At 38.7% G+C, this 9,119-nt stretch overlaps 1 pseudogene; it reads left to right on the top strand.

The window, feature by feature from the left end:
- The first annotated feature begins 2,364 nt into the window (after positions 1–2,364).
- LOC103674903 lies at positions 2,365–4,135 on the top strand (annotated as a pseudogene).
- The last annotated feature ends 4,984 nt before the right edge of the window (positions 4,136–9,119 follow it).

Genomic DNA, 9,119 nt, shown 5'->3' with positions numbered 1-9,119 from the left:
GAGCCTTCAATTAGGATGGGGCATATAGAGGAGCTTCTGGAGAGTCTGGAAGTTTTATTTATTGATCTGAGTTATGGTTATTAAGAGTGTTCATCTTATACTATTTCACTAATGTTTACATTTTTAATGTTTCTGTGTTATATTTTGCAATGAAAATGCTTTAAAACGCATAAGATTTCTTTTTATCTATGTAAGTATGACCTAAGACACCATTTCAAAAATCTTAACATGATAGCAACGGTAGTGATGGTGAGATCTTAGAATCTCCTAGTGACCTCATGATAAACAAGTTTCATAGTTTCAGATTTGATATTCATGTGTATGATCCATTTCCAATTATTTTTTGTGCATGATATCAGGTAAAGATCAAAGATATCCTGTGAGATATCTTGGCATCTCTGTTGAAAACAGATTGACCTTATGTGTTTGGGTGTATTTCTGGACAATATAACAATTCTGCACCCCACCATCACTGCCTTGGTCACTGTAGCTATATCATATCATAAAAAATGTGAGTTCTCCAGACTTGTTCTTCATTTTTACAATTGTTTAAGCTATTATAAATCCATATACATTTTGGAGTCATCTTGTCAGTTTCTACAGAGATGTCTTCTTGCATTTTGATTGTGATTGCATTGAATCTATAGATCACTTGGAAAGGAGGATTGACACCTTAACAATATTCAGTCTCCCGATCCATAAACATGATATATCTCTACATTTGTTTAGATATTTTTTGTATTTCTCTCAACTGTCTTCTAGTTTTTAATGTCCATGTTTTATACATATTTTGTTAGCCCTGTCTCTAAGACTCTCAAGCTATTGTTAATGATATTGATTTTGTTTTATTTATAATTTTCAATTGCAATTTCAGGTGTTCACTGCTAGTACATAGAAATACAACTGTTGAGGTGCCTGGGTGGCTCAGTCGGTTAAGCATCCAGCTCTTGATGTTGGCTCAGGCCGTGATCTCAGGATTGTGAGATCCAGCCAGAAGCCGAGCTCCACACTCAGCACGGAAGAGTCTGCCTGAGATTCTCGGTCTCCTTCTCCCTCTGCCCCTCCCCTGGCTCTCTCTCTCTCTCTCTCTCTCTCTCTCAATAAACAAACAAATAAAATCTTTAAAAAACCAAAAAGAAATAAAATTGCTGTTTGCATATTGACCTTGCATCCTGCAACATTTCTAAACTCAATTAGCTCTAGTACCTTTTTTGTATATTCTTTAGAATTTTTCTTTTAAAAATCATGTCATCTGTGAATAAAGTACAATGTTGGACAGGAATGATGAAAGTGAACAACCTGCCCTTATTCTCCATCTTAGGGGAAAATGTACACTATTTCACAACCAAGTATATTCTCTGTAGGTTTATCATAGTTTCCCTTTATCACTGGGAAAGTTTGATGATTTTTTTCATTTTTTTAAAGATTTTATTTATTTATTTGACAGAGAGAGAGATAGCCAGAGAGGGAACACAAGCAGGGCGAGTGGGAGAAGGAGAAGCAGACTTCCCCTCTGCGCAGAGAGCCCCACGTGGGGCTCGATTCCAGGACCCTGGGATCATGACCTGAGTGGAAGGCAGACACTCAAGGACTGAGCCACCCAGGCACCTTGATTTTCCTTTTTTGTTAATAATAATTTTTTATTATGTTATGTTATTTACCATATAGTACATCCCTAGTTTTTGATGTAAAGTTCCATGATTCATTACTTGCTTATAACACCCAGTGCACCATGCAATATGTGCCCTCCTTAATACCCATCACCGGCCTATCCCAATCCCCCACCCCTCTCCCCTCTGAAGCCCTCAGTTTGTTTCCGAGAGTCCACAGTCTCTCATGGTTCATTCCCCCTTCTGTTTACCCTCCCTTCATTCATGAATGAGTGTTGACTTTTGTCAGGTATTTTCGTACATCTATTGAAATAATAATATGTTTTTTTCTCTTTGACTCTATAAATAAGTGGAGTGCATTACTTGATTTTTGAATGTTAAACCAACTTTACATTCCTGGGGTAAACTCCACTTGGTACTCATCCTTATATATACATCAATGGATATTATATGTTAGTAATTTTATGGGGGATTTTTGCATATATGTTCATGAGTATATTGGTCTATAATTTTTTCTTATATCCGTAACAGGTTTTATTGTCAAGATTATTCTTGTATCTTAAAATGAGTTGCAGAGTGCTTTGTATCCTCCAATTTCTGAAAGACTGTGTAATATAGGCAGTATTTCTTTTTAAAATGATTGATAGAGCTCACCAGTACAATCTTTGGGAGAATTTTTTTTGGTTATGAATTTATTTTATAGATATAAATTTACTCAGATCTGACGCTGGGCGGCCGCTGGGCCACCAGGTTCATGTGGAGGCTCCCAGGCTCCCGCGCCGTGCTTCGTGGGGTCCGCAGGGCGGTGGAGCCGCACGCTAGCGCCGAGGCGACGACTGAGCCGGCGGCGGGCGCCGTGGAGCGCGCCGTAGTGAGCTGTGTGCCCTCGGAGCCTAAGCTAAGTATGTCGTTCGCGCCGGCCCATGGCAGCCACAAGAACATGCAGCGCGACCAAAGCGAGCCGCTAGCTCGGGCCCTCAGCCGGATTGCAACCAATGCCCTCAAAGGCCACGCTAAGGCGGCCACCGCCAGGAAGAGCAGGAAGAACCGGCCAAATGCAAGTGGCGGCGTGGCCTGTGCGGGGGCCTGGGCCCGAGCCGGCTGCGGCCTGCGAGCCCGTGATGAAGCTGTAATACCGGGAGGAGCTCGCAGTGGCTGAAGACGTGCTCCACGTGGACCGCGCCGTGCTGCAGATCGGCGATGTCAAGTACAAGGTGGAGCGCAACCGGTTCGCCTTCAGGAGCCGCAGTTGCCACGCTACATCATGGCCGGCTTCCCTGTGGTCCCCAGGCTCAGCCTCGAATTTGGGGATCCCGCCAGCTCCCTCTTCCGCTGGTACAAAGAGCGGCAGAGCCTGAGGGCGGGGGGGGGGGTGTTTTGTCGCTGTCTCCCTCTTCACCTTCTCCTAGTTGGACGGAGACCGGTGTGAAGGAGCGCGTCTACACGCCGTCCAATGCCTACATCGGGCTCCGGACTCAAGCTTCATTGCATCCCAGGCAATGGACATCTCTCCGGGCCAAGACGGGAGTTGAAAAGTGTGCGTCCGTGGAGGCTAGGCCTGGCATCTCTACACCAAGAAGGTGACAGACGACTCTCTCATCCTCACGGTCTCCTACAACGTCCTGGCAGACACTTATGCCCAGAATGAGTTTTCAAGGAGCTTCCTGTACTCGTACTGTGTGTGCCCCTTATGCCCTGGAGCTCGACTACCGCCAGAACCTTATCCAGCAGGAGCTCACAGGCTACAACGCTGACCTCATCTGTTCGCAAGAGATTGATCGATCGCAATGCGTTTACAGAGGGCTTGGTGCCGGCCCTCGGCCCTCGAGGCCTTTGGGCTGGAGGGCGTGTTTAGAATCAAGCACCAGGAAGGCCTGGCTAACTTTCTATCGAAAGACCAAATTCACTCTCCCTAGCCAGCATGACATTTCTTTCCATGAAGCCCCGGAATCCAACACACTTCACAAAGAACTGCTGGAGAAACTAGTTTTGTACCTGTCTGCACAGGAGAGGGTGCTCCAGAGATCCTCTGTCCTCCACGTTTCTGTTCTTCAATCTACAAAGGACTCTTCTAAAAGGATATGTGCTGCTAATACCCATCTCTGCTGGCATCCAAAAGGTAGGAACATTTCTCTCGTTCAAATGGCAGTAGTCTTGGCTCACATTAGAGATGTCTCGTGGGACCGGCATCCTGGCATACCAGTGATGTTTTGTGGAGAATTTAATAGTACCCCATCAACAGGAATGTATCATTTTGTTGTCAGTGAAGAAGAGGAACGGTGAAACATGTCCCTTACCCATTTTTTTTCAAACTGAAAAGTGCTTGTGGTGAACCTGCTTACACAAATTACGTTGGTGGCTTTCATGGATGTCTGGATTACATTTTCATTGACTTAAATGCTCCAGAGGTTGAACAGGTGATTCCATTACCTAGTCTTGAAGAAGTTACCACCCATCAGGCCTTATCTAGTGTTTCCCATCCCTCTGATCACATAGCACTTGTATGTGATTTAAAATGGAAATAGATTTGTGTTTAATGGAATCTAAGTCTGCTTTAGTAGGAAATTTCATATGAATCAGAGCTTATGTGTAAACTTCAAAGACGAAAAGTAGACAGACACCAAGGCAAAATGTTGTTATTCTACTAGTTATGTCCCAGTGTCTTCATTACACAACTGTTATAATATTTGCAATTTCTCCACTTTTCTTTTTTTCCTACAGTTGAAGGAAAAACAAATATATTTATGATTCCCAGGAAGAACATTGAATTATTATATACATTTTTATAAGTACCTTTTTAAAGCTAAGAATTAAGAATTTTGTAAAAAAAACCCATTTGAGTGATCCTTTAATTTTTCTATCATAACATGTTTCAAATTGAATCGTGTTTATATAATGCATACAGATTAAAGTGAGAGGCCTAAGTCTGACACATGAAAGGAGTAATATTAGAGTCTACCTCGACCTCAATTTGGTTAGCAATTTAATACAACTTCAGAGATTTAACAGATTAAAATATACCATCACCAATAGTTATTGCTTCTCATCTTTAATCTTTCAATTAACATAAAGTATTTTCATTTTGCTGTTTTTAGGATTTTAATTTTTAGTATATGGTACATATGGATATTTATATTCTTATTCTTACTGCAGCTCATTTGAACTTTTAGGATGCAAGCATCTCAAATTTAGTATCAAAGTGAATAGCGATATAGTCGACCTGATCCCATTTTCTTTAATTATTCTTACCCATGAAAAATGTTCATAAATCAATGGGGTATTTGACCATATGATATTACAGAATACAACATAATAGATTACTTTATGAGAAACTGCCTACTGATATGGCCTTGACATTTTAGGTGAACCATTGAGCATTTTTATGAAAAAAAGTATGGAAGTATTTTTGAAATTGTTGGTTTTTATAAATAGGAGAAAGGGGGAGTAGTGGGGCTTTTGAGCAGTTCTGAAATAAACTGTTCTTTTTATAGACTTGAGCATTATAGTTTGAGTTATAGGAAAACATTGTATATAATTTATGTACTGTAAAAAAAATTTAAATATGAAGCCAAACTTTTTAAAATTAGAAATTATGGTTTTACTGATTAGTTTCTAGCCTAGAGTGGTAACAGAGCTCTTCTAACTCAGTTATCACCATACTTTATTTGCAATGCTTTAGCTGTTACTTTTTGATGTTCAGGATAACTATAATGTTATCTCATATTTCTGCATTCAGTTTCTATTGCTTAGATATTAAAAGCCTACCCACTTCAAGAAGAGCTCTGATTTTCCACAGTCGTGAGAGCTTTTGTCCCAAATTCTTTTCTAATCTCTAAACCCAATACCATAAGAACTTTTCTCTTTTGATAAAGTAGGCTGTACTTTCATATTCCACTCACTAGCCAACGTATTGTTAACTCTTAGCTTAGTAAGTTTGAGCATGAGAGTTTTACTTACAGTTCAGTTTGAACCTTGAAGGACTTAAAATACTGGAGGGGAAAAATTAAAGTGGCAGTTTCTCGGGATCTTGTTTAGAAAAAGCTATAAATGAAAAGTTGATGCTACCAAATTGTGCCTTCCAAAATAACATTTTGGAGAGCATTTTAACATCAGTTTACAAATACATGAATATATTAAAGCCAGAATCTGGTTCTTTTGCAAAATACATATTTTTCTTCCTTTTAAAATAATTTACTCAAATTTGTTTCTTCTTTAGTCAGTTTGGAAAGTTTTTCTTTTCAAGTAATTTTACCATTTCATCTATTCATCTATGTCATTGACTTTATTGGCATAAAGTTGCTCATAATATTTCCTTACTATGTCTGTACAATGTGTGGTGGTGGCCTTATTTCAACCCTGATATTGGTAATTTGTGATTTCTTTTTTTTTTTGATTCATTTACTAGAAGTTTAATGATCTTTTAGTATTTTCAAAGAACCAATATTTGGTTTTGTTAATTTTTTCTGTTTTTAAGATTTTATTTATTTATTTGACAGAGATAGCCAGTGAGAGAGGGAACACAAGCAGGGGGAGTGGGAGAGGAAGAAGCAGGCTCATAGTGGAGGAGCCTGATGTGGGGCTCGATCCCATAACGCCGGGATCACGCCCTGAGCCGAAGGCAGACGCTTAACCACTGTGCCACCCAGGCGCCCCGATTTTTTCTGTTTTTAAAAAAATCAATTGTCTATTTCATTGTTTTCTGCTTTATTTTACTATTTCTTTGCTTCTATTTACATTGGATACGATGTCTTTTTTTTCTCTAATTCTGTAGATGGAAATTTAGATCCTTAATTTTAAATGTCTCTTCTAATATAGGCATTTACAAGTACAGATTTTCCTCTGAGCTTTGTTTTAACAACATCCTCCAATCTAATATGTTATTACTGAGTTTGAAATATTCTTAATTTGCGTTGAATTTTTTTGACCCATGGCTTATTTACAAGCATTATTTAAAACATTGGTGTTTTTTCTAGATATTATTTCTGATTTTTAACTAATCAACTTTTTGTAGTCAGAGAACATGTCCTGTAAGTGCTATTCATGTAAGTCCAAATAACACAGAAAGTACACTCTGGTTAGAGGAGGAATAAAGTCTTCATAATAGAATAAGTCAAATAAACTATTTTTCTTTTTTAAAAAAGATTTTATTTTTAAGTAGTCTCTACACCCAGCATGGGGCTCAAACTCACAACCCCGAGATCAAGAGTCACACACTCCGCCAACTGAGTCAACCAAGCACCCCGAAATAAACTATTTCTCTAACTGTTCCTTCCCATGGTAGGTTCTACTATTGACTGAGACATTATTCTGAATGTTTCTATGAGGGTGTTTTTGGATGAGCTTAACATTTAAGTTGGTGGATGTTCAGCAATTGCTCTCTATGGTGTGGGTGGGCCTCATCTAATCAGTTGAAGGCCTGAATAAAACAAAAGACTGACCTCCCCCAGGCAGGAAGGAATTCTGCCAGCAGTTGGCTTTTGAGCTTGAACTGCTACATTGGCTCTTCTTTGGTCTCCAAATCCCCCATGTATATAACCACATATATGGCATTTCCTGTACATTTCTTTCTTATATGTAGAGGCACATTTCCAGCAGGTGTCATTTTTCTCCCACCTCAGAGCTCTCTTTAATATTTCTTATGGTAGCATGATGACAAATACGTTGACCTTTTGTTTGTTGGGAAAAGCCTTTGTTCGTCTTGATTTTTAAAGGATATTTTCACTGGATATAGAATTCTCAGCTAACATTTTTTCCTTCAGTCTTTTAAAGATGTCATTTCATTGTCTTCTTGTAAATCTGGTGCTGTGTGGAGTGATGCTTATATTTATACCTTTGTCTATATCATAACCTTTTTCTGTGGTTGCTATTCAGATTTTCTCTTAGTAACTGCTTTTCAGGATTTTGATTATGATGTACTTTGACGTGGCATTCTTTTTTAAGTACAGATATAATTGACATATAACATTATATTAGTTTCAGGTGTACAACATAGTGATTTGATATTGGTATATTGCAAAACAGTACTACAATAAGTCTAGTTAACATTCATCAACACACATAGTTACAGTATTTTTCTTTGTCATGCCCACTCTTTTTTTTTCCTCCTACAACCACTTCCAACAACTACCAGTGAATCATCTTGCTCACAAAGCGCTGAAAACTCACTCCACCAGCTCAGTGGGGAAACTGACCAATGAGGACGGGATACAAATTTTTTTCTTTGGATGAGAACTTTTAAGATCTACTCTCTTAGCAACTTTAAAATACACAATACAGTATTTTTTCATTTTAATTACATTTTATTTACCCCTTATATATATGATCATTTCAACATGTAATCAAAATAGGAATGAGATGTTTTGCATTTTTTATACATTAACTATAGTCACCGTGCTATACATTTTATCCCTAGGACTTTTTTTATTTTATGACTGGAAGTTTTTTGTTTATTTTTTATAATAATATTTTTTTATTATATTATGTTAGTCACCATACAGTACATCCCTGGTTTTTGATGTAAAGTTCCATGATTCATTAGTTGCGTGTAACACCCAGTGCACCATGCAATACGTGCCCTTCTTACTACCCATCACCGGCCTATCCCATTCCCCCACCCCCCTCCCCTCTGAAGCCCTCAGTTTGTTTCGCAGAGTCCATAGTCTCCCATGCTTCATTCCCCCTTCTGATACCCCCCTTTCTTTATCCCTTTCTTCTCCTACCGATCTTCCTACTTCTTATGTTCCATAGATGAGAGAAACCATATGATAGTTGTTTTTCTCTGCTTGACTTATTTCACTTAGCTATGACTGGAAGTTTTGACTTCGTTTTGACTATCTTCACTCATTTTGCTCACCTAATCCCCCACCCATGCCTCTGGCAACCACCAATCCATTGTCTGTATTTGTGAGTTTGCTGGGGTTTTGTTTTTTTTTAATATTCCACATATAAGTAAGATGATATCATATATGCCTTTCTCTAACTTATTTCACTTAGCATAATGCCCTCAAGGTCCATTCATGTTGTCACAAATGGCAGGATTTCTTTCTTTTTTATAGCTGAATAATATTCCATTGTGTATATATATCACATTTTCTTAATATATTCATCCATTGATGAACACTGAGTTTGTTTCCATAGCTTGGCTACTGTGAATAATGCTGCAGTGAACATGGGAGTGATGTGACATTCTTTTTGTTTATCCTACTGGAGGTTTATTATGCTTCTTGGGTCTCTGAGTTTATAATATTCATAAAATTTAGAACTATTTCAGCCGTTATACTTTTATTTTAAAAAGATTTTATTTATTTAAGAGAGAGTGTGAGCTGGGGGTGGGGCAGAGGGTGAGAGAGAATCTCAAGCCGACTCTGAGTGTAGAGTCTGACCTGGGGTTTGATCTCACAATCCTGAGACCATGACCTGAACCAAAATCAAGAATTGGATGCTTAACCGACTGAGCCACCCAGGCACCCCAGCCATTATATTTTTCAATATATCTTTTGTCTCACACAC

Source organism: Ursus maritimus (genome assembly GCF_017311325.1).
Source record: "Ursus maritimus isolate PB19 chromosome X unlocalized genomic scaffold, ASM1731132v1 scaffold_X1, whole genome shotgun sequence".
Lineage (NCBI taxonomy): Eukaryota > Metazoa > Chordata > Mammalia > Carnivora > Ursidae > Ursus > Ursus maritimus.
Note: the sequence above shows the minus strand (reverse complement) of the source record. Positions and strands in the feature narration are given on the sequence as shown.